The sequence below is a fragment of the Anolis sagrei genome, chromosome 2, assembly GCF_037176765.1.
Source record: "Anolis sagrei isolate rAnoSag1 chromosome 2, rAnoSag1.mat, whole genome shotgun sequence".
NCBI classification, from domain to species: domain Eukaryota; kingdom Metazoa; phylum Chordata; class Lepidosauria; order Squamata; family Dactyloidae; genus Anolis; species Anolis sagrei.
The window spans coordinates 193,007,445-193,032,458 of record NC_090022.1 but is presented as its reverse complement, the minus strand read 5'-3'; the positions used below and the strand labels follow the sequence as shown (position 1 = coordinate 193,032,458).

General features: G+C 42.5%; 1 protein-coding gene across 2 annotated transcripts in view; it reads right to left on the bottom strand.

The window, feature by feature from the left end:
- LOC132767629 (leucine-rich repeat neuronal protein 1-like) overlaps positions 1-25,014 on the bottom strand; it is a 49,011-nt gene that overhangs the window by 12,088 nt on the left and 11,909 nt on the right. The window contains exon 2 of one of the 2 annotated variants that reach the window (XM_060762791.2): positions 17,596-17,718. The exons of the other annotated variant lie outside the window; for it this stretch is intronic. The gene's annotated coding sequence lies outside the window, so the exon portion shown is untranslated. The remainder of the gene's footprint in view (positions 1-17,595; positions 17,719-25,014) is intronic. 2 annotated transcript variants of the gene reach the window in all.

Sequence of the window (25,014 nt, the reverse complement as noted above, 5' to 3'; positions counted from 1 at the left end):
TGTCTGAAAAGGTGTTGCCAGGCTACCCAGGCGAAATGAGTTCCTTCTACTACACTGATTCTCCCTTTCACCATCTGATTCTTCATGTTTCTTATTTTTGAAAGGCAGGAAAATATTCCCCTCCCGTGAGCTATAAGCCAGATATAAAATTGCTGGTATGATCTGACTGAGGTAAAAGGTAAAGGTTGTCCCCTGACATTAAGTCCAGTCATATCTGACTCTAGGGTGTGGTGCTTATCTCCATTTCTAAGCCGAAGAGCCGGCATTGTCCGTAGACACCTCCAAGGTCATGTGGCTGGCATGACTGCATGGAGCGCAATTACCTTCCCGCCGGAGCGGTACCTATTGATCTACTCACATTTGCATGTTTTCGAACTGCTAGGTTGGCAGAAGCTGGGGCTGACAGCAGAAGCTCACACTGCTTCCTGGAATTGAACCTGTGACCTTTCGGTCAACAAGCTCAGCAGCTCAGCGCTTTAACTCACTGTGCCACTAGGGGCTCTCTGCCTGAGACCCACTCTTAAATAAAGTGTTCCCAGAGTTTTCCAAGGGATTTAATGGCAAGAGTTATTGGGTGAGTGGAGTACTGGTTGCTTTTTCTTTCTGCTGAGGTTGAGAGAGCATGACTTGCTCAGGATCGCCCAGTTAGTTTCCATGGTTGATTGTCCTCTGAAGTCAAAGTCCAAAGTTCAAACCACTACATGCTCCAATGTTTGTATTTAAGGCATTGAATAATTGCCATATGTAAGCCACCTTGAGTCCCCCTTGGGGTAGAGAAAGGCGGGGTATAAATAGGGTAAAATAAATAATAAATAAATATGGTCTCTTTAAGAATAGCTTGGAAAAGAACATGATCTATCCCGTCATTTGGCAGATTGATTCTTGTTTAACATGAAGGGAACATCTGCATTTAGTGAAATTCTCTCTGCAACTGCTTAAAGTAGCAAGAGCCTTCCCAAGGTCTGGATTGTAAATTGTTTTGTTGTCTCTGTTTCTGTTTATTTATTGGAGTTTCTCTCCCAGTTCTTGTCAAAAGGTCACCTGCTATTCCAGAACACACTTGATGCTTTGACTCATGTACTTGGAGAAAGCCTTTCCCCTGCTTTTTATGTTAATGAGCAAAGAGTCACATTCATAGTTCAATTCTAGTTGAGCTTAGGGATCACAGCAGGAAAGGATGGTTGGATAGTGCAGTTTCTAAACCAACTCTTCCTTAGTTGGGTTTCAGCTTTGATGGAGATCATTTCAAGGGAGCAATAAGGTTGAGCTTAGCAGTAGTGAAAGTTTGGCTACGTGAGGATAAAACGGAGAAACCTGAACAGTGAAGGGTCAGGAAAGGGATTACGGAAATTCAGAGCTAATATGTAAAGGATGCCGAAAATACTGTAAAGGTCCCAGATCCCATCTGATCTTGAGAGCTAAAGAGGATCAGCTCAGGTTAATACTTGAATGGCAGACTGGCAATGAATAGTAGGTGCTTTAGGCTACATTTCAACTGACAAAACTGCCTCGGAGTATTTCTTGCCTAAGAAATCCCTATTAAATTCATGAAGATTACAGGTAAGTTGAAGGCATTTACACAGTACGCTTATATTTTCATTCCTTCAAGGATAAAAAGGCAGCATAGTTTGGTCTCTTTCCAGTTCATCCTCTCAACAACCTTGTGAGGTAGGTTTCCCACAGAGAGAGCAACCTGTCTGAGCTGTCTCACTGCCTGCAGGGACCAAGTGAATCCTAGCCTGGCACACGTTATGCGGCATGGGCACCTGGCATGAAGCACCAGAAAGAGGCGGCCTGGTGGAGGCAAAGGGATCTGAGACCCCCAGTTTCCTGTCCTTCTGCCACTACCATCCCCTGGCTAATGAACTGGCACCAAGCCCAGAAGGTGAACGAGTCGTGTGAGGCAGAGCATGAGCTCATTTGCACGAGGGCCGAGAGCAGCAACAGCAGCCAAACGTCGGGAAGGGGAAGCTAAAAATAGAGATGTGTCAAAGCTAGAAAAAGAGGGGTGGGGGATGGAGTTGCAAAGAGGGACCGGGACTTTAAGAGGGCTTGCATTAGTGAAGGTGAGGGGTTAGAAGAGAACACCAACAACCTTGTTGATTCCGAATGGGCGTTATGCTAATTCTGCTCCTTTGTCTTCACGGTGGTTGCTTTTCTTGTTCTGATCATGGTGACGAGTCCAGAGACATTCGTTCAGGATGGCTGCCTCACTGGCACTGACCAGGCCGCCAAGCGGGCATGTCTCTCTGTCTCCCCTCCTCTGCCATCGATGTTCTTCCTCCTGACCTCACAGCCCCTCTTGTCCCTGACTCTCCCTTGTTCCAAGCTGTCAGTTTCATGGGGACAAGTGCTGTGCAGCTGGTCACGAAACAAGTATTTTTATTGGAAATCTATTTAGGGAAAGTAGGTTGGGGAGAAGCCCTGCAGAACATGGAAAGGGACTTCTTCCTTGGCCCACCAGGCCATGAGCAGAAAAGAACTCACTCTGTTATTTGGGAGGAAGCAGCCAGCAGGTGAGGGGATCCACCTTTAAAACCTACGGTAGAAAATCTAAGATGCACAAAATTGCACTGAATTATCTTCCCAGTGTAGGAAGCCAAAGACCTTCTTCAAAATGATAGAAGCTGACTTGGCAACTCACTGCTGTGGCTTAACAAATGCCCGCTCCCTTGTCTGCCTTCTGTGTGAGTGTCACTGACAGTCCAGATTACAAGATGGGCTTTAAAGGAGCTCTCCAAGTGCTGAACCTTTGCTCTAAAATAGATGCAGCACCATGGATAGCTCCTGTAAAACTAGTCAAAATCTGGCATGGAATCACTATCATTTGAGACATACTAGACACCACAGCTGTGTTGGTTTTGTGTATATGTGCAGAATGGGAAGTTATTGAAACGTGAGGATGAGAAAAGGTGGAAAGGAGAAGGTGAAGAAAGTAATGATTATATTGGCTTTGTCTATTGCTGTTGTTATTGTTGTTGCTGTGTCCCATCAAGTAGTATCCAATTTATAGCAATCCCAAGGTGACCACACTCAGTGGTCTTATCTTTATCCTTCTCTGAAGTTAAGAGGGAGTGACCAACTAGGTCATCTGGTGGGTTTCCATGTCCAAGCAGGGATTCCAACCCTGGTCCTCAGTGCCATAGTGTAATGCTCCAACCACCACATCATGCAGGGTCTCCCCTATTTTGAAAATCCATATTTATTGGTGGTAATACTGTTAGGATTAGGATGTTTAGTGAATTGGTATAAGGCAGTTGTATGTGTTCATTTACAAAGGACAAAGGCATTTTGCTGCCTGAATTGGGACCCTTTATAGTGCCTGTCTTCTGGGCTGTGCACAATACCTAAGGGTGGCCAAGAGATTCTGGTATTTTAGGCAGAACATTTCACAAGTACCTCTCCTTGGGAACAGGTGTACTGCAATAACAAGGATGAATGAAGGGCTGGGCAAGGTATAGTGCAAACAGTACCATAGGGCCAGGGAAGTGGATGAAGTGCAAAAGAGAGTACTATCTGGCAACCTAGGGGCTAGGCATTTATAAGGGACTAGTCGTTCTTGAATGCACGTTTTCAAATCACTGCAAAAGGAGGACAATTTGGGGGCTTGCCTAATCTCCCTGGGGAGGGTGCTACAAAGTCGAGGGGCCACCACCAAGTAAGCCTTCTCCCTCATCCCTACCAGTTGTGCTTGTGACGGTGGTGGAAGCAAGAGGAGAGCCTCCCCTGCAGTTCTTAGAGGTCGAGCTGGTTTATAGGGGTGGATGCGATCATAACAATAGGAGGGGCTTTGTAGGTCCAAACATGCACCTTGATTTGGGATCCGAAACTTATCGGTAGCCAGTGGAGCTGCTTTAATAGAGGCGTAGTGTGTATTGGCAGATTTCTCTTGTGTGAGTCGATGAGTGTGTGTGAGCGAGCCGGAGAAAGAGGGAGGGAGAGAGAGGGAGGGAGGGAGCCTGGATCTACAATGTCATATAATCCAGTTTCAGAATGCAGATTAACAGCTGTGAATTGGATGAGTCTACACTGCCATATAATCCACTTCTATGCTGTTAATCTGCATTCAAAAACTGGATTATATGGTAGTGTAAATGGGGCAAAGAGAAAGAGCATCTCTCTGTCTATACTTATTCAAGCCGATCTCCACAGCCTTTTCTCCATCAACCTCAACAAATGAACAAATGATCCAGAGAAAGGAAGGATCAGAAAAGGCAGGTTGTATTTAAGCAACAGATATACCACCCTCCACCTCCTGGTTTGCTTGCCTTTTGTTACTCAGTATAATTGCCTGCCATTACAAGACACAATGATCCGTGATAACTAGAGGCAGCAGATGCAAAGGCGGGCACAAGGGTTCTTGTGGAAGAGAGTCTTGGCAGCCTGGCAGCTTTCCCTTCCCTTGGCAAGCGATGCTTGTCCAACATTTTCACAGCAGGAAAAGGAGCACCTGCTCCATTTTAACTTCTGCCTGCTGATAAAGTTATAGATGTGGATAGCAGAAATGGTTGGCAGCTATAGGAGTCTGGTTCAATGGCTAGCAACCCATTGAGAGTCACATGTTTATTGTGTAGAAAAACTTAGCGATCGAACAACCCATCTCTCTAGGTTTAGCATGGCCTGCTGGTTGGTGCAGGGGGACAGGCCATTCCTTGCCAACTTCTTTCACTGAACCTGGCTCACTCTGGCCAACGAAGGCAGGATGGAGAAACAGCAGCAGGGGAGGATAATGTTTTTTCTCCATGCTGTGAAAAGCCTCCGTGTTTGACTTCTCCATGCCACGTTGCTTTTATAGGCACCAGCTGGAACATTTCCCCAATCAACTGGTTGTCTAGAAATGCATTTTCCTTGCCAGGATGAAGGGATAAACCTAGTGTGCTCTGGTGGGTTAGAATCAAGTTAAGTCAAACTTGATTTGCATTGAGCCATAACCCATTGCAATGATAATATATACCAGCAGACCTAACCAACATAAAAGTTCACAAATACTAATATGAAACATTTTTTTCCTTTGAAACATGATGTCAGTACTGAAAAATAGATACAAAAAGTATAACCAAAGTATCCTAACATGCAAATAAAGTCACTGAGCAAATTTTCAATATATAAACAAAATGTACACACAAGTGCATACATATGCACATACATTTTTATTTATTTATTTATTTAGAACATTTCTACCCCGCCCTTCTCAACCCCTAGGGGGACTCAAGGCAGCCTACAATTGGCCTACATATACAAGTGTGTGATGTTTCAGTGTGGAATAAAAAAAAACACAATGTGATTGTGAGTTTATGTGTGAAAAGCAGCAGAACCTGGGAGTAGAAACTACTGTTTTGAATTGTCTGTTTTTTAGTAGCTTACATGCCAAAATCAATAGCTGAAACATGATTTTTGCAAAGTGATCAAATTCTCTTTCAAAGCAGAGCTGCATGGGTCAGTTTTAAAGTTGGCAACCTAAGCATTCATATAGTTTTGTGTTATATCACAGGTTTGCTTGCGTACCTGATTCTGTACCACGGTGGGGCCTGCTGAACACGAAGCATACCTACAGAACTTGGTGGTTCTCAACCTGTGGGTCCCCAGACATTTTAGCCTTCAACTCCCAGAAATCCTAACAGCTGGTAAACTGGCTGGGATTTCTGGGAGTCATAGGCCAAAACACCTGGGGAGCCACAAGTTGAAGACCACTGTCCTAGATCTAGCAGCCTTTCCTTCTGAAGGAAATTTATCCTATTAAGGGATATTTTGGACAGCCTATCAATGCTGCATGATAACCATTTAAGCAAATACAAGAGGGAGAAATCAAGGAACAACACTGTGACAAGATGCTACTGATGGCTGCATTAGAGTGAGCCTTTGGCATTCACTTGGGTTTCATCCAAAATCCCCCATGGATACCAAAATCTGTGGATTTTGGTATCCATGGGTTTCATCCAAAATCCCCCATGGATACCAAAATCTGTGGATTTTGGTATCCATGGGTTTCATCCAAAATCCCCCATGGATACCAAAATCTGTGGATTTTAGTATCCATGGGTTTCATCCAAAATCCCCCATGGATACCATCTGTGCTCAAGTCACATTACATACAACGCCATTGTAAAATGGTATCCCTTATAATATATAGAAGCTGGTTTTGCCAGTTGACTTGGTATGTTTTTGGTAGTCTCCTATCCAAGTATGAACCAAAGCTGACCCTGCTTACTTACAAAATCAGACTGAATCTGGTGCTTTTCAGATATTTAGCCCAAGACAAATATATTCCTTTTAAAACCAAAGTGTCAAGGGATAATGATGGCTTCTATTTAAGAAATAATAGAAGGTTACACAATTTTTGTTCCTAGGTTACAAATGTCATTTCCAAATTGGTTCTATCACAAAAGCATGGAAAAAGTTTATTAAACTGCAAAAACTTTGTTTTTGCGGGACATCCTGCAATACATTTTGCTATAATTTTTCAATGAATATCTCATAGAGTCTCAACCACTTCAATATACCTCATAATCTCAGAGGATGCCTGTCATAGATGCAGGTGAAATGTCAGGAGAGAATGCTTCTGGAACATGGCCATACAGCCCGAAAAACTTACAGTAACCCAGTGATTTCGACCATGAAAGCCTTCGACAATACACTTCAACATAGTTTGTGACAGCCACAAAAACAAAGTTTCTGGAGTATAACAACTACTTTCAAAGTAAGTACCACACAGTTAAACAGGAATAACACTTTCAAAGCTGGAACAGATTTTTTCAACTTTTGTTTCATAGTGTATTTGGCATTTACTGTATGGGCTGATTCAGACCACATCAATTCACTGAAGTGATCCGAAGCCTTGCTCTGAATCCCCTTCCAACCAGAAGCAAGGCCACATTTACAGAGAGTTCTTCTTCTCTAGTAAAGAAACATGCATCCGAAAAAGTAACTTTGCTAACCTCTGTGCCAGAGGAAGACTATTTTATTCTCCCTGGCCATTACATAATGCGCATCTGCTGTTTTGCTGCTATCGCTGCAAGTACTTGTTGTGGGCACCGTTCTGTGTTGTCCCTCAAGCATCTTTACTTAGCATTCTGGGCGGGTAATGCAGATGACAAGAAGCCTTTGAAAAGTCCGCCATATGGCAACTGCATTGCAATGATCGCCTCTGGCTCTGAAACCCTCTCCCACATTTCCCCAAACAGGAAATCTGGGAAATAGGACACATGGATGAGCAATGATGCTAGAAGTCACAGTGGCCCCTTTGCTGATGTGCTCCTATAACTTCCAAACAGAAGAATGGCTCCCATGAAATCACTGCCTGTTTGCCCTTCATTGCTTCCTACTAAATTTAATACATGTTAGGTTTTTGGATCACTGACAGTGTGCAAAAAGCTCTTCTAGTCCATGAAATGAAGAGGAATATCCGCCCCACTCTTCTCAAACTAAACTTGAACCACCTGAGGGCTTCACTAGTCCTACAAAGACCCCCCCCTTTCATTGTAGAACCCCCTACAACAGTGTTTCTCAATCTGGGGGTCACAAGGGGGTGTCAGAGGGGTTGCCAAAGACCATCAGAAAACACAGTATTTTCTGTTGGTCGTGGGGGTTCTGTCTGGGAAGTTTGGCCCAATGCTATTGCTGATGGGATTCAGAATGCTCTTTGATTGTAGGTGAACTATAAATCCCAGCAACTACAACTCCCAAATGTCAAGATCTATTTTCCCCAAACTTCACCAGTGTTCACATTTGGGCATATTGAGTATTTGTGACAAGTTTGGTCCAGATCCATCTTTGTTTGAGTCCCACAGTGCTCTCTGGATGTAGGTGAACACAACTCCCAAACTCAAGGTCAATGCCCAACAAAACCTTCCAGTATTTTTTGTTGGTCAGGGGAGTTCTGTGTGTCTAGTTTGGTTCAATTCCATTGTTGGTGGAGTTCAGAATGCTCTTTGATATTAGGTTAGATGTAAATATCTGCAGCTACAACTCCCAAATGACAAAATCAACCCCCCTCCCAAACCCCACCAGTATTCAAATTCGGGCACATCAGGTAATTGTGCCAAATTTGTTCCAGTGAATGAAAATACATCCTGCAGATCAGATATTTACATTACAATTCATAATAGTAGTAAAATTACAGTTATGAAGTAGCAACGAAAATAATTTTATGGTTGGAGGTCACCACAACATAAGGAACTATATTAACATGTCACAGCATTAGGAAGGTTGAGAACCACTGCCCTACATATCTGTGGTGACCAGGGATGAATTTCAATTATGAATCTTATTACAGGAGTAAACCCACTGGAGGAATTGCTCCATGATAAGAGCCAACTTTTGTGCTCATTGTTCCAGTTTAGTTGGAAGTAGCAACTGGACTTGGGACAGCAGTGGGAATCATGTGGCCCTTCAGATGTTCTTGATCTGAAACTCGGTGCTGATTTGGCAAGGAGAATCCTGAGTAGTGAATAATCTGCTGCTGCTTTGCTTTTTCAGCGGCTGTTGAAAGGTCTCAGTTTCTCTCTCCACCTCCCAAGTTTCCCCCTTTGTACTTAATCTAAGTCAAGGCCTGCAAATTGTGTTCAGTGTGTAAAAGTACTCTGCACTCAACTCAGCAGTGGGCCAATTTATTTATTTATTTACTTAATTTGTTGACCGCCGTTCTCAGCCCTAGGGCGACTCATGGCGGTGAGTCTCACTCTTCCCAGTACGTTCAGGCAAAAGCAAATTACCGCAGCCTCTCCTAGCTGGTCTGTTCTTAACTGTTATCATGGCTACACTCTGAGGTTGTTTGGCAATACAAGTCTGGGCTTTCATCTGTAAAACATGCTCCCATGTTCCTTTGCCATTCGCCATGCTGGCTAAATCTTGAGGGTTGTAAAATTACAACTTTTGGCTATTTTTTTTAAAGTTAAGCAGGGGACACTATCTATAGCCTGATGGAAAGAAATGGGTTGGCAGCAAGTACAATAATGAAGCTTGGGCTTGGGAATCACTACCATCTTTTTCTCCCCCCATCCCACCCCTTTGCCTTCCAGCATATAGCTGCTTGTTCTCATTTTCCCTCCAAGACTCTGACAGTTTGGTGCCGGAGGCTTATGAATATTAATTGGGCCTCCTGAATAATTTAATTTTTTCTGCATCAATCCAGTCCCTGAGCTGACCCTCTTTTTACACACTTACAGCCCCACCCCACAAACTGGGAGATTAGGAGCTACACCCCCCATTCCCCATTGCCCCACAAGTTATGGTTATGTACATTGGTGATGCAAATACTGTACATTGGTTCTGTGCATTCTGCTTACTTGTGTGTATATATATTAATAAATTATTATTATTATTATTATTATTATTATTATTATTATTGCTATTATATCTTTATCTCTCTCCCTATCTAGCTATCTAGCTATGTAACTACCTATCTATTTTACTGGTGTTTTGTGTCAGCAAGCCAAGTGGTGTGACTTAACACAGGTAACTAGAATAACCTCAACCCCTGGTACTACCTTCTCCAGTAAGGTGGCTTCCAGTTCTCAATATCCCAGTATGGCATCTTGGATGTATTGGGCTGCAACTTCCATTATCCACAGTAAACTCTCAAAAGAGGCAGACTAGGGAAAGTTGTGCCAGTAGGGTGAAGGCGAGGAGCATATGTTGTAGCTATTACCCTTTAACCTCCCCAATTTTGCAGGAACAGTTCCAATTCATCTTCTTATATCCCACTTTTTCCATTGCTCATAAAAATGTCCCAGTTTCTCTCAACACTCCCGTTTCTCCTTCTGTGTTCCATTTACTGCAATTGCTGCACACTGAGTTCAGGGTGCAAAAGTAGTTTGCACTCAATTAATTCTTCAGTCTTGCCCTTCCCAGTAATCTTAGGCAAAAGCAAACTGCTGCGGTCCGTCTGGGCTTGGCCATTCTTAATAACGTTTCCCACACTGACCACACATTGGTATTACTTGGCACACATGTCCCAGGTTTAAGGGGGCTCATATCACACTGGGTAATGCTATCAGAAAAGGTGACACAAACATCCCTTTCTATACACTCTTAGAGGAGTGTTCCATCATCAATTTATTCTTTTTTGCAAAAAATATCCCTACAAATATCTATAACCACACAAATATGATTCACATGTTCTCTAATGATATACCTAAAAGGCTAAAACTCTATGTTGATTTAGTTTTTGAGCCTTCTAATGCTTGATAGCAATGATGCTTCAAATCATGTGGTTTTGTTTGCAAGTGCATGAACTGTGAACTTGTAAAGTTGCTGATTTTGTCTATTTTCCTTATATTTCAGCTACAACATTGCCACTGGCTCTGGGAATAGGAGGAAGTCCAGTGGGTGACACCACGAATTACTGCATTGGATGACACTAACCCTAGTGAGAGCACGGTTGGAGGGTATGTTTCTCCCCACAAATATTACAATATTTTTTAAACAAAGGAATGTGAAACTTGGGGATGGAGGAAAGTCAGTTGTTGACTACTGCCCTTAATCCTATGCCTTACAGGATCGAAACCTACCTGAAATAATTGTATTTTTTTTTTTACCTCATTTACCCTTGCCTCCCTTCTATCCCTGCCTCACTTCCTTGGTTACATCTATTTTTAAATTCCAAACCCCTTGGGATGTGTCCTCTCCGTCTTCGTAAAATGTCTTCCAGCTAAATGGCAGTAAAGGAAGAAAGAAATGTGTACATCTCTCCTTCAAACTCAGCGATAGGAAGTGTACCCCCCAAATGACTAGTCTATTGCCATGTTAGCTAGAAATGGACAGGAAGAACAAATTAAAAGCAATCAAGTTAGAAATTGTCTAACCAAAAAGGAGTAACTTTTAAATACATTTATTCTCAAGCTTAATTGATTGACTTAAGTCAGGCTTTTGGTGTCAAATGTCATTCCAGAATTAAGTTGTTGGTGATGTAGTCATTAATTTGATGCCTATGCGAAAGTGCCAACAAATGTTACGTTTGTCAGTTAGTCCTTTCATCAATTTTTTTTCATGTCAGGAACGACTTGAGAAACAGCAAGTTACTTTGGTGTGATAGAATTGGCTGTCTCCAATGACGTTGCCCAGGATGTTTTACTGTCCCTGCATGAGAAGCTGGAGCTGACAGATGGGAGCTCACCCCACTCCCCAGATTCGAACCACCAACCTTTTGGTCAACAGTCCTGCTTGGACAAGGATTTGATCCATTGTGCCACCGGGGGGCTCCTTTCATCAGTGCAAGTGGCCAAAGGAATATTGGATTCACAATTAATTTATTTCTTCCAAAGGTTTTTAAATCATCAGTTCCCCGGGGCAACTTGGAGGGGTTCTTTATATCCAAGGATGCTTCTACACTGTAGAATTAATGTTGTTTGATACCACTTTAATTGCAATTACTCAATTATATGGAATCCTGAGAGCTGTTGTTTGGGGAGGCACCAAACCTCTTTGGCAGAGAACACTAAAGGCCTTGCAAAATTTTATCTCCCATTATTCCCATATGGCAGTGAAAGTGGTGCAAACTGCATTAATCTGACAGTGCCAGTGCAGTCCAAATGGCTCTCCTGTATTATAAAGTGAACACAACATAGAGGTTATTTCCCATGATCCTGAATTATTGCCAATAAGGTGTAATAGTCCAACAGTTGGACTGAGGCCCTGGGGAATCAGGGTTGAAGTCTCCACTGATCTCCGATTCCACACAGCCCTATATCCTGGAATATAAAGGCAGAAAACCCCACAATATCTGCTTTGAACTCCGTTATCTGAGTCCACACTGCCATATATTCCAGTTCAAAGCAGATAATGTGGCATTTTATTCAGCTGTGTGAAAGGGGTTTAAATCACACTCTCTCAGTCTTAGAGGAAGGCAATGGCCAGCCTCTTCCATAAGTTGGAGTCAGTTTGAAGGCACACACCATCACCAGCAGTTACTTTTCCACTTTTACATAAATTGTAGCTGAACGAAATTGTTAAGCAATTCATTATTAACAAAGATCATTAACCTTTTCCCTGCAAACTTTTCTAGCTCTGGCCAGAAAGCTGAAATGTGTTGCAAACATCAGCCAAGGCACTCAAATTATAAAAAATATTTACAAGGAGAAGATTTGCATACGTTGCACAACAAATCCCGAAACACCCGCATCCTAGTCCAGTTATTTTTCTGTAGCTAAGCTTTCATGTGGTTGTGAAAGAGGGCCTATCTATCTATCTATCTATCTATCTATCTATCTATCTATCTATCCTTGCATAATTTAAGGGCTTGTTTCATGGAGAAGTTTCAGATTTCTCTTAGCATTGTTCATCTTCACAAAATGAAGCAATATGTCCTTTTCGAAAATTCGAGTCATTGGATAAATCTGGGACCGACAGCCTGTTTACAAGTTTTGGAGCCCACCCCAAGATGAAATTGGGTGACACAAAGGGCCCTTCAGCTCATGTTGCCCACCCCCTCAGAGACCTATTTTCTTTGTACAACTCATACTTTTCCTTTATGTCTTGAACATAGAGTTATATATCTGGGACAGAAAGAGGTAAATGAGGACAAGTTTTGCAGTAGAGGGAATTTCAAAGGGGAAACTTTCCTCCCTCTTAGTACCTGATGAAGTTGAGTAAGTAATGCATTCAACAGAGCCCCATTTCAGACCAGGGAAAAACTGTACAGCCCAATTCTTAATCTGACTGAGTACATTGTGGAAGAATATGAGAAAGGTTGCATTACTGGAATAGTTTTTGTCGACCTTACAGCAGCCTATGACACGGTGCAATATAGGAAAATGCTGCAGATAGTCTACCATATTACCTGGGACTATGATTTTACAAAAACTATCCAGATCCTCCTAGAAAACTGCAGTTTCTATGTGGAGTTTCAGGGCAGGAGAAGTAAATGGAGGACGCCAAAGAATGATTTATGCCAAGGCAGCGACCTTGTTTAACATCTTTACTAGCCATCAGCCATAATCACCACTCACAAAGGGCTTTATATATGCCGATGACCTTGGCCTAACAACACAAGCAAAAGACTTTGAAATAGTCAAAATCCAACTTACTAATGCCTTGAAAGAGCTCTCCAGCTGCTTCAAAGATAACCACCTGAAGTCTAACCCTGCCAAGACACAAGTGTGTGCTTTTCACCTATGCAACCGTGAAGCCAACAGGAAATTGAAAGTCACCAGGGAAGGTCAAGAGTTTGAACATTGTTTCCATCCTAAATATCTTGATGTCACCTTCAATCGAACACTAGCATATAGGAAACACTGCTTGAACACCAAGCACAAAGTAGCTGCACGTAATAACATCCTGCAAAAATTTACTGGCAGCACATGGGGTGCAGACCCAAACTTAATAAGAACATCAGCCCTGACATTGTCTTACTCAACTGTCGAGTATGCCTGTCCTGTTTTGCATAAGTCTGTCCACACAAAACAGGTGAACATAGCATTGAATGAAACATGCAGAATAATAACAGGATGTCTTAAACCTACACCTATTGATAAACTCTACAAGCTAGCTGGCACTGCCCCCCCCCCCCATGTGTGATGGGAAGTTGCTGCTAAATGCGAGAGAAATGAGGCTGTGCACTGTGAAAGCCACCCACTATATGGCTACCAGTCTCCTCCCAGTAGACTCAAATCAAGGAAAAGCTTTATGAGAACTACCACTCTTCTTGGCGTCCCTCCAGCAACAGCAAGGGTATCCCTCTGGGCAGCTAAATCAGAAAACCCCAACTGGATGGCCCCCCACGAGGGTCTTCCTCCAAGAATGGGCAATTTGGAAGTCCCTGAACAGACTCAGAATGGGCAGAACAAAAGACAACCTGGTAAAATGGCACTACCTAAAAGAATCCCACACCTTGTGTGACTGTGGAGCAGAACAGATAACTCCGCATCTGTATGCTTGTCCACTATGCCCTGCCTCATGTACAGAGGAAGAATTGTTGGAGGCTATAGATAATGCGGTCACTGTTGCCCGTTTTTGGTCAAAAGACATTTCGCCGCTTGTGCTCCTTCTATTTTTATCAGTTTTATACTAATTGATGCAATGCTTTTGATACAAAACAAATAAATAACAGAGCCTTGTGACTAGGAAATAAAATTTGTAAAAGGCAGCATAGTTGATAACTTCTATCTTGGGAGAGGAAACATAAGACATCACCTAAAATGCTAGAGGAACCTGGGTATTCCCATATGAGTTAAAATGTTGTATATATGATCTAATCTATGATAATATCCTAGGAACATATATTTCTATCTTTGGGGTGCTGTGGGACTGAGAGCAATTCCTCCAAATAAAGATTCTGATTTCCATCCATTAAATTTTCCATCAACTCCAAAAATCTAGCGTTCCAGAGAAGGATCACATTTTGATATATCAGACCCCATTTACATTGCCATAGTGAGCAGTTTGAAACTGTATTATATGGCTATGTAGACTCAGGCACTGTCTACACTGCCATATAACCAAATTTATGAATCCATATTATATGCTTTGAACTGGATTATATGAGTCTACACCAGGGGTCCACAAACTTTTTAAACAGAGGGCCAGGTCACAGTCCCTCAAACTGTTGAGGGACCGGATTATAATTGGCAAAAAAACATGAATGAATTCCTATGCATACTGCACATATCTTATTTGTAGTGCAAAAAACACTTAAAAACAATACAATAATTAAAGTGATGAACAATTTTAACAAATATAAACTTATTAGTGTTTCAATGGGAAGTGTTGGGCTGCTTTTGGCTGATGAGTTAGGATTGTTGTTGTTGTTGTTGTTGTGTGGTTTCAAGTCATTTCAGACTTAGGTTGACCCTGAGCGAGGGCCAGGTAAATGACCTTGGAGGGCCATATCCGACCCCCAGGCCTTAGTTTGAGGCCCCCTGGTCTACACTGTCAGATAATCTGGGACAAGATGATAATCTGGGGCTGGATCTATACTGCCCTATATCCCAGGATCTCATTCCAGATTATCAGCTTGTCCCAGATTACCTGACAGTGCAGACTCATATAATTCAAAGCAGATGATTTGGGATCAGATCCTGGTATATAGGACTGTGTAAATCCATCCTGAGATCAGATCCTAGGATATAGGTCAGTGTCGATCCAGCCTTAGATCTAGAAACTGGATTATGTGGTTCAATGCAGTTAAAAAGCATTCTATGAATCTACACTGGCCATATAATGCAGTTTCAAAGTGCATTATATGGCAGTGTAGATGGGGCCTCATCAGGCATGTAGCCGGGGGGGGGGGCTTGAGGGGCTTCAGCCCCCCCCCCCCCCCCCGAAAATTCTCATGGTGGTTCGCGAAAAGGCCTTACTGGTGCATTATTTATTTATCATGATCTGATCACCATACTCAATATATCCCATATGCATGGGGGTATTGGGGTAATGATACAAAAGGTTTGCTAGGCTAGACCCTCTTTCACTCAGACCCGCCCCCCCCGAAACTCAGCCCCCCCCGAAACCCCCCCTGAAATTTTTTTATTATTTATTTATTTATTTATTTATTTCTTGCATTTATTAACCGCCGCTCTCAGCCCTAGGGCGACTCGAGGCGGTGTACAATACAAAAAAGACACTTTACAAAGCAATCAGGACAACAAACTAACATCACTAATACACAACATTTAAATTACACTAAAAATCCGCTGCGTCATATTATGGAATCATAATCAATCTCGTAGTCGTAAATTCATTCCGGTTGTCATTTCCAGTAACATAGCACTCAGTTGAAAGCCTGCTCGAAGAGCCACGTCTTCAGGCCCTTACGAAAGGCCATGAGGGAGGGCGCCTGTCTGATGTCAGCAGGGAGGGAGTTCCACAGCCGGGGGGCCACCACCGAGAAGGCCCTCTCTCTCGTCCCCGCCAGACGTGCCTGTGAGGCAGGCGGGATCGAGAGAAGGGCCTCCCCAGATGATCTCAAGGTCCTCGTGGGCTCGTAGGCCGAGATGCAGTCCGTAAGGTATTTTGGGCCGGAACCGTTTAGGGCTTTGTAGGATAACACCAGCACCTTAAATTGGGCCCGGTAGCAAATCGGCAGCCAGTGGAGCTGGAACAACAAGGGCGTTGTGTGCTCCCTGCGTCCTGCTCCTGTTAACAATATGGCTGCCGCGCGCTGGACGAGCTGAAGCTTCCGGGCCGTCTTTAAGGGCAGCCCCACGTAGCCCCCCCCCCCGAAACGAAATCCTGGCTACGGGCCTGGACCTCATATGTCAAAAATTGCTCATGCCTAAGAACACTTCTATTTACAGCATTCCCCTTCCCCTTGTCATTACGGTCCTTTTCTTTGGCTGCCTATACTGTATTTCTAAATGCTCATCTGAAGTTTAACTTATTGCAATGCTAGAAATTTGGAGATGGATAGAAAATTACATCCCAGGGCAGAATTCATATGGGGAAGGCTGTGCTTTCATTTTGCCCACGCTTTAGCTACAACTGTGAGCTGTCTCTCTGATTAGGAAAGATCCAAAGGTATTCCCTGACAATTTCCTTTTAGAGACCTCTGAACCGCTTTTAAGTTGGAGGGTGGTGAACGCTGGCAGGCAGGCCATTATTAGTTTTACCTACTTTACAGAATATATATATGTGTGTGTGTGTGCGTGTGCAATGAAAACATAGATAGCATTGCCTTAAAATGAGAACAGCTAACGATCAGAGTACCAAAGCAATAGCAAAACGAAAGCCATAAAAACAGCAACATAAAAAACCAAATATTACAAAACTGGGAACATGAAAAAAGAATAACACAATTAATATGCTTCCAAAGGGGAAAATATGTCAGATCTTATGAAATGAATACAAAGTTGCCTGTAGCTATGAGATCATAAGTCAGGTTTACAGTATTGTAAATACTGAACTGGATGTCAGACAATCTCTATATCGAATAAAATAAATACATTCATATGATTTTAAAAATATATATATATATAAGCAATACAATATTAACACCTATAATAATGTGTAACTACCGAGGAAGGCTGTGGTGGTGGGTTAAACCACTAAGCTGCAGAATTTGCTGACCAGAAGGTTGACGGTTCAAATCCACAGGGATGGGGTGAGCTCCTGCTGCTAGGCCCTGCTTCTGCCAACTTAGCAGTTTGAAAACATGCAAATGTGAGTAGATCAATAGGTACTGCTTTGGCGGGAAGGTAACCGCGCTCCATGCAGTCATGTAATAGAGCTTCATGCAGTCATGCCAGCCACATGACCTAGGAGGCGTCTACGGACAACACTGGCTCTTTGGCTTAGAGATGAGCACCACCCCCCAGAGTCGGACTCGACTAGACTTAATGTCAAGGGGAAACCTTTACTGAGGAAGAGAAAAAAGTAGGGCACTGTCACCTCTAAATACACATTCAATATCCCCCTAGTTTTTCCTTCAATAATTTCCTTTCCCTAATTAGTAGCATTGAAGTAACTTAAAATTGAGTTGAGTATTTACACAAACAGCTTGGGCCTCCAATGAAAAGATGCAGATAATGATACCTAGGTGTGAATGATTTTCAGTGTCTCACTCTCTTTTTAAAAATTGTAACCTGGTCTTTTTTTTGTAAAAAAAGCATACATGCAGTGCAGTGACGACATTAAATACCAACACAAAGAGATAAATACAACACCTACCGAAAAGAGAATACACCTCCGCATGATTATGTTCAAAAGAAACCATCAACAATCGAATCAGTTTCCTAGCAGACACATTTTTCTTTTCTTCTTCACTAATGAATACTCTTGAATTTTCTTTGTCTAAAAAAGTAAGGTAGCAGGGATTCTGTGACAATCCTTTCCAGTATTTATGCTGAAACCCAAGGATTCCCGAATATCAGATGTATTGTTTCCAAAAACAATGAATGAGTGCTGTATTGAATGTCTCAAATTCCTCAATAGGTGCATCACTGTAGAGGGCCATGGTGGCACAGCGGGTTCAACTGCTAAGCTGCAGAACTTGCTGACCAGAAGGTCGGCAGTTCGAATACGTGGGACTGGGGTGAGTTCCCGTTGTTAGCCCCAGCTTCTGCCAACCTAGCAGTTCAAAAATATGCAAATGTGAGTAGATCGATAGGTATTGCTTGGCGGGAAGGTAATAGAGCTTCATGCAGTCATGCCAGCCACATGACCTTGGAGGCGTCTATGGACAACGCTGACTCTTCGGCTTAGAAATGGAGATGAGCACCACCTCCCAGAGTCAGACTCGACTAGATTTAATGTTAAGGGGAAACCTTTGCATTTACTTTACATTGTAAATATAAAGCAGTTTGAGACCACTTTAACAGCCATGGTTCAATGCTATGGAATCACGGGAGTTGTAGTTTTACAAGGATGTTAGCCTTTTTTTTGCTAAAGAGTGCTAGTGTCTTCTTAAATTACAATGTGGATTATCTGATTTGATAACCTGGATTATATGGCAGTGTAGAAGGGGACAGAATTTTAAAGAAGACAAAGAACAAGGTGCCAGGTTAAAGCAGGGCGAAGGAGGACTTCAAACTAGCCATCCTCCGCCCTATGAGGAGTTACTATGTGATTTGCCTACTTTGTACTGGGTTGGGGCAACTGCATCCACTGCTGTCATAATTGGGACTGCCATTCTGAAAAGAACACCCATCAAGAAAGAAGATGGAAAGGGAAATGCCCAGTTGCCATTGATGGGATAGTACCAAGCTGCAAGGAAGGTCTGCCTTGTCTGTCGGACTGAATCAACTAACAAGCAACGGCTCCTTTTACAAACATCTCGGAGGTTATAGGGTATTTAAAGTGAGAGTTGTCATAGCAATTGGCAGTTTGAAGTAGACAATTATTAAATATGTCCTCCCCCCCCCCCCATATGGTAACCCTAATCGCCTCCTTTTGGGAAAAGTGACAACCATGGACACATATGACAACAGGCTGGTGGATCGGCACATTGACTCTGTGTGTTTGTGTTAAAGCATATCACAGTTTGTATGGTTTATTGCTCTAATGAGAGGTTTGTTGTTCTGAATGTCTTTCCCCCCTCCTTTTGCACTGATGCTAATCCAGAGAGGGAACAGCTGCCAGGAGACACATTTTTAAGCCTAAGCGGTAAGGTCATTGCAGAGTGCATTTTGGAAGGATTCTGGATCTGCAGCAGAAAAATAGCCCTTTCCACGTCAATGAAAGACAGTCACTTAGCTAGATGAAATGTTTGGTTTTTAAAACAAAGGGGTCTCATGGCCCTCCTGCTGTTGTACTCTCCCCAACCAAAAAAAGCTATTATATCAAGCAAAAATTTTTTACAGATACCAAATGTTGGGAAAGATAAAGGTAAAGATTTCCCCTGACAATAAGTCTAGTTGTATACAACTTTGGGGGCTGGTGCTTATCTCCATTTCTAAGCTGAAGAGCTGGTGTTGTCTGTAGACACCTCCAAGGTCATGTGGCCAGCATGACTGCATGAAGCACTGTTACCTTCCTGCAGAAGCAGTGCCTATTGATCTACTCACATTTCACATGTTTTCAAACTACTAGGTTGGGAGAAGCTGGGGCTAACAGTGAGAGCTCACCCCGTTTCCCGGATTCGAACCACTGACCTTTCAGTCAGCAAGTTCAGCAGCTCTGTGGTTTTACCCACTGCACCACCACAGGGAAAGCCAAAATGTTGCAAAACACACCCACATTCATAACCCACTGAAAATTTATTGGAAAACATTTTAGGCTTTTTTCGCATTAATATTTATTTCTAAAATATTTTGTTATTATGACTGAGTTCATGTTGACACTAAATTTTTACAAACTAGGAGCTTCTGGTTTGTTGGCTTGTGCTCCTTTCCTTTGTGCGCTTGGGCAAAGGGTAGGCTATAACTGGGCTTGGCCTCATGTAAGCCGCTCCGAGTCCCCTTTGGGGAGATGGTGGTGGGATATAAAAAAGTTTATTATTATTATTTGAAACACCACAAGATGAGTCCTCAGCAGACACTCTGCTGGCTGTTGTATTGGATCACACCTCAGACACTTCCCAAGTGTCTAGGACTGTGCGATGTATTGGCAAATAATGCATGCAGATCCCAGTAGGGTGGCCTTTTGCAGCTGGCAGATGGTAATCTTGTCAGCGCCAATTTTATTTAAGTGCAGGCCAAGGTCTTTAGGCACTGATTTGTGCCACAGTCTTTGCAGTTCGATCTTTAAATCCTCATATCATGTGATCTTTTCCAGTTGTTTCTCTTCAATCCGGCTGTCACCTGGGTTTGCAACATCAACAATCCATTATTATTATTATTATTATTATTATTATTATTATTAATAGGAGTTATGATAAAAATGGATCAATTCCCTTCCTTTAATGGAATAACAAAGGGAAAAAGCTTACTTCATCCTGTGAGAACCCAAAAGAAACAATGACCCCGATCCCCGCTTCACTCTTTCTGCTGTGTGAATACTTATGGTTTTTAAAAATGCCTGGGCAGGAATATAGTGGCTTGCACCCTGAAGCAACATATGATGCTTTTCTCTTTCCTTGGAATGACTTCAAGTTATCCATGGGTCATGTAAAACTCCCAGTGGCGCAGTGCTTAAACCCCTGTGTTGGCAGGACTGAAGACCAACAGGTCGCAGGTTCGAATCCGGGGAGAATGCGGATGAGCTCCTTCTATCAGCTCCAGCTCCTCATGTGGGGACAAGAGAGAATTCTCCCACAAGGATTGTAAAAGATCAAAACGTCCGGGCGTCCCCTGGGCAATGTCCTTTCAGACGGACAATTCTCTCACACCAAAAGCGACTTGCAGTTTCTCAAGATGCTCCCGACATGACAAAAAATGTAAAACTCCATATTTTTTGTCCCCAAACCTTCTCTTGGGTTATACAGGAGGTCGACTTATACATGAGTCTGTGTGGCCAGTTACAGGTATGTTATTGCCTTGCTACAATATCTGGAATGCAAATTCTCCCCTCCTTCCCTCCCTCCTTCCCTTTCAGAAATGCTCCTAAGATAACATCTACTTCTGAGTACGATCATACTCTGATCTAAGGCTTGGCTGTCTCAGGATGTCAACTCCCCTGTCATCTCATAGGTGAAAACAGGGACACGTTTGTAACATCCCTGTTTTCAAAATAAGAGTTACCCTCGAAGCTTGCTGGCTGCTGTTTCTGTTTATTCTGCACCCACCTCTCCTCCAGGGACTGAAAAGCGAGGACAGTGTTTGTTCTTGCTGGAACGACATGATTGTTACAACACAATGATCCATCAATAGTTCAAAAGAGACAGCAACAGCTCCATTGTGTGGAAATTGCAGGCTTTGTGTTGCACAGAATGGGGGAGAGGGAAAATGATGCAGCTGTCCAGATGGTTATTCAACTGGAACTCCCAGCATTCCTCACATTGGCACTATTGACTGGGCTGGTGGGAGAAGCAGCCAAAAAACATCTGGCGGACAACCGACTTCCTCCTTGTGTCTTGGGAGTCCTTTGCACGCTTGTCCGTGCTTGTGCATTTAAGAAGTATATATTCCCACTCAGAGATTCAGCTTGTAGAAGCCAAAATCATTGCACGAAAACCCTGAAGGATGACAGCTCTAACATCCGACACTAGAAAAGCAGTCTCCAAAATGCAAAATAAGGTAATTGATTGAACAGAAATTTACCCCAAATAAATACCATATAAGACTCATCCCTGATCCCACCTATTCATAGTGAGAACTATAGCTACAAATATATCTGAGGCCCCATCTACAAAGCCATATAAAATCCAGATTGTCTCCTTTGAACTGTATTATATGGCAGTGGTGCAATGGGTTAAACCAGTGGTTCTCAACCTGTGGGTTTCCAGGTGTTTTGGGCCACAACTCCCAGAAATCCCAGCCAGTTTACCAGCTGTTAGGATTTCTGGGAGTTGAAGGCTAAAACATCTGGGGACCCACAGGTTGAGAACCACTGGGTTAAACCCTTGTGCTGGCAGGATTGCTAACTGATAGGTCAGCGGTTCAAATCTGAGGACAGTGGGTTGAGCTCCCTCTGTCAGCTCCAGCTCCCCACGTGGGGACATGAGAGAAGCCTCCCAAAAGGATGGTAAAACGTCAAAACATCCAGGCATCCCCTGGGCAATGTCCTTGCAGATGGCCAATTCTCTCACACCAGAAGTGACTTGCAGTTTCTCAAGTTGCTCCTGACATGAAAAAAGTGGCAGTGTAGACTAATGTAATCCAATTCAAAGCCGATAACACTGTTCAACGGAGAAAAAGTTGCGGGCCTGAAAATAATTGTTCTTTTATGATTTTGGGGTGCTGAAAATGAAAATGACATTTAAAAATGTATATTGGCTCTAGTTTTTATGATATAAGCAATCACGTGATCACGTATGGTTGAAAAAATGCATGTTGTGACTTACACTATGGAAGATTCTAGAATACTCTAGAAAGTTTAGATGACGCAGTATTAGTGCCGTTTGCAAAAGCCAGAAAGCCCTATATAAGGCTAGACTTTTGAACGGTGAGGGTCAGTCAGTTGAAGACTGAGACAGTATCGTTAAACATCGTTTTACATTGTTCTTTTTACTGTAGTTATGCCTCGCACGTGTGTAAATAAAGCACTATGGAAAAAAGATATCAAGGCAAATGGACTCCGTCAATGCTGTCAGACTACTGCTGGAGCATTGTAAGAGACAATCCTTTCCTTGAATACAAAAGAAAAATCAAGAGAAGCAAACAGGATAAAAACTAAAGTCACGATTAAAGCGACATTTAAACTTTCAGACTTTTCAACTGCATTAGGCCTACTAATATAGTTTCTTGCTGCACAAACATAAACAATAGACTAATTAAATAAATATTTCTCGTGTATAAACTATTGGCAATATAATTTGACTAAAATTTAGTAAATATTCACGGTTTATATACATGCAGTAAGGTTAGGCGCATTATCATAATATTAACGAATTACCTATTGTGGAGAAAATTGAAATAGCTGTTGCATAAAAACCAGAGCCAATTAACACATTTAATTATTATATTTGAATTCAGCATGTTAAATTTATTAAGAAATGGCACATTTCGTTTCCGCAACTGAGAAAAACTGAAAATCTGTAGAACAGTGTAATCTGGATTGTATATGGCTGTATAGATATGACCTGAGTCTTAACATTTCCTCTTCCTTCCCCATCTCTTTCTCTTTTGGTGCCATGACTTTTTTTGCCTTTTCCCTTTTTAGACTGCAAGTTTGTTAATTAGACACTGACCTTTTAAAAGTAAGTAATTGGGTGTAAACCTCCTTGGGAGCCTTTTTGGCTGAGAAGCAGGATAAGATAACTTTTAAATAATACATAAAGATGTGTGGAGTGTATTCAGCTGGCAACCAAAACATGTGATTTCCAGAAATTGGTAGATGAAGTGGCGCTAATGAAGACTGCATCTGAATATGTGTGGGGTGCTCTTTCTCTCCCTCTCAGTATCCTCTTTATTTCAAGAATTGTTTGAACTCCCTCTTTTCTTATAAAAACCTAAAGCAATTAGCAACAATCAATTAGAGCAATTAAAGCAATAAAGCTATGAAAAGAACAACAGGGGAAAAGGGAGAAAAAGAGTCAAGCATTGAAAGTACCAAGGGGTAAAAGAGGACTCAGAAGACTAATCCAATCAGTGAATTAAGCATTTTCCTTTTAAAAGGAGTCTTTGTAGTTCAGGAAAAGGTTGCTGGAAAAGTAGATTTCTTTACGAGTTCTAATGCTATTCCATTAATGGTTTATAGGGTCAGGTCCCAATACCAGGGCATCATATCCCTTCCTGCTGGATTTAGTTTAAGGATGTTTGCATCTAAAGTGAAATGTTGGCTTCCTTTCCTTTTCAACATACTATTCAGATGTTGAAATTTCAACATCCTATTCTGTACTATTTCAACATACAGTACTATTCAGGTGGCGCAGGGGGTTAAACTGCTAAGCTGCAGAACTTGCTGACTGGAAGGTCGGCGGTTTGAATCCACAGAACGGGGTGAGCTCCTGTTGTTAGCCCCAGCTTTTGCCAACCTAGCAGTTTGAAAACATGCCTATGTGAGTAGATCAGTAGGTACCACTTCTGCAGGAAGGTAATGGCGCTCCATACAGTCATGCCGGCTACATGACCTAGAAGGCTTCTACGGACAATTGAGATAAGCACCATCTCCCAGAGTCGGACTCGACTAGACTTAATGTCGAGGGGAAACCTTTACCTTTACTATCCAGGTTCAAGGTTCAATATTATAAGAACCCACAGACCTAAGTTTATCACACCAGCCTGTTGTCTTACATGATCAGGTTTTTCAAGCAAGTGGAAATATACCATTAATTGATCACTTTCACAATTCCACAATGTTATCGGCCTTGTGCAATAAAGACCTTAGGGGCAGCGGGAATTTTTTACTAGCTATCATCATGATGAAGGGGCCATGGTGGCGGAGTGGGTAAAACTGGTGAGCTACAGAACTTGCTGATCAAAAGGTCAGTGCTTCGAAGCTGCAGAGTGGGATGAACTCCCATCATTACCCCCAGCTTCTGCCAACTTAGCAGTTTGAAAACATACAAAGATAAGTAGATCAATAGGTACCACTCTGGAGGAAACGTAACAGCACTCCATGCACATGACCTTGGAGGTGTCTATGGACAAAGCCAGCTCATCGGCTTAGAAATGGAGATGAGCACCACCCCCCAGAGTCAGACTCGACTAGACTTAATGTCAAGGGGAAACCTTTACCGTTATCTATCATTATGATGATCTAGCTGTCTCTGATGACCCATCCATCAACAAAAGATTGTCCTTAGGTTAAGCAAAATCACATGTGTACTATGTATGGCCTTCTGCTTTGGAACCTTAGTTCCAAGAAAGTCAGTTTCCTGTAGCGAAAGTGGAGGAAATGAAGGCATTGGCCCCTCAAATAAGAATTATGTCCCCTGAATGGAACTTTCACACACTTCTAAAATTTACAGCATTGCAGTCACCCCCCCCCCCCCCCCCACATCCATAATGAAGGCCTAACCCCACTGTTCATCCCTTATGAGCTCCTTCTTCTCAAATACACTTTTCCACTGCTATCTCATCCAGGGTTTTATCATTTTATCTTGTGCAT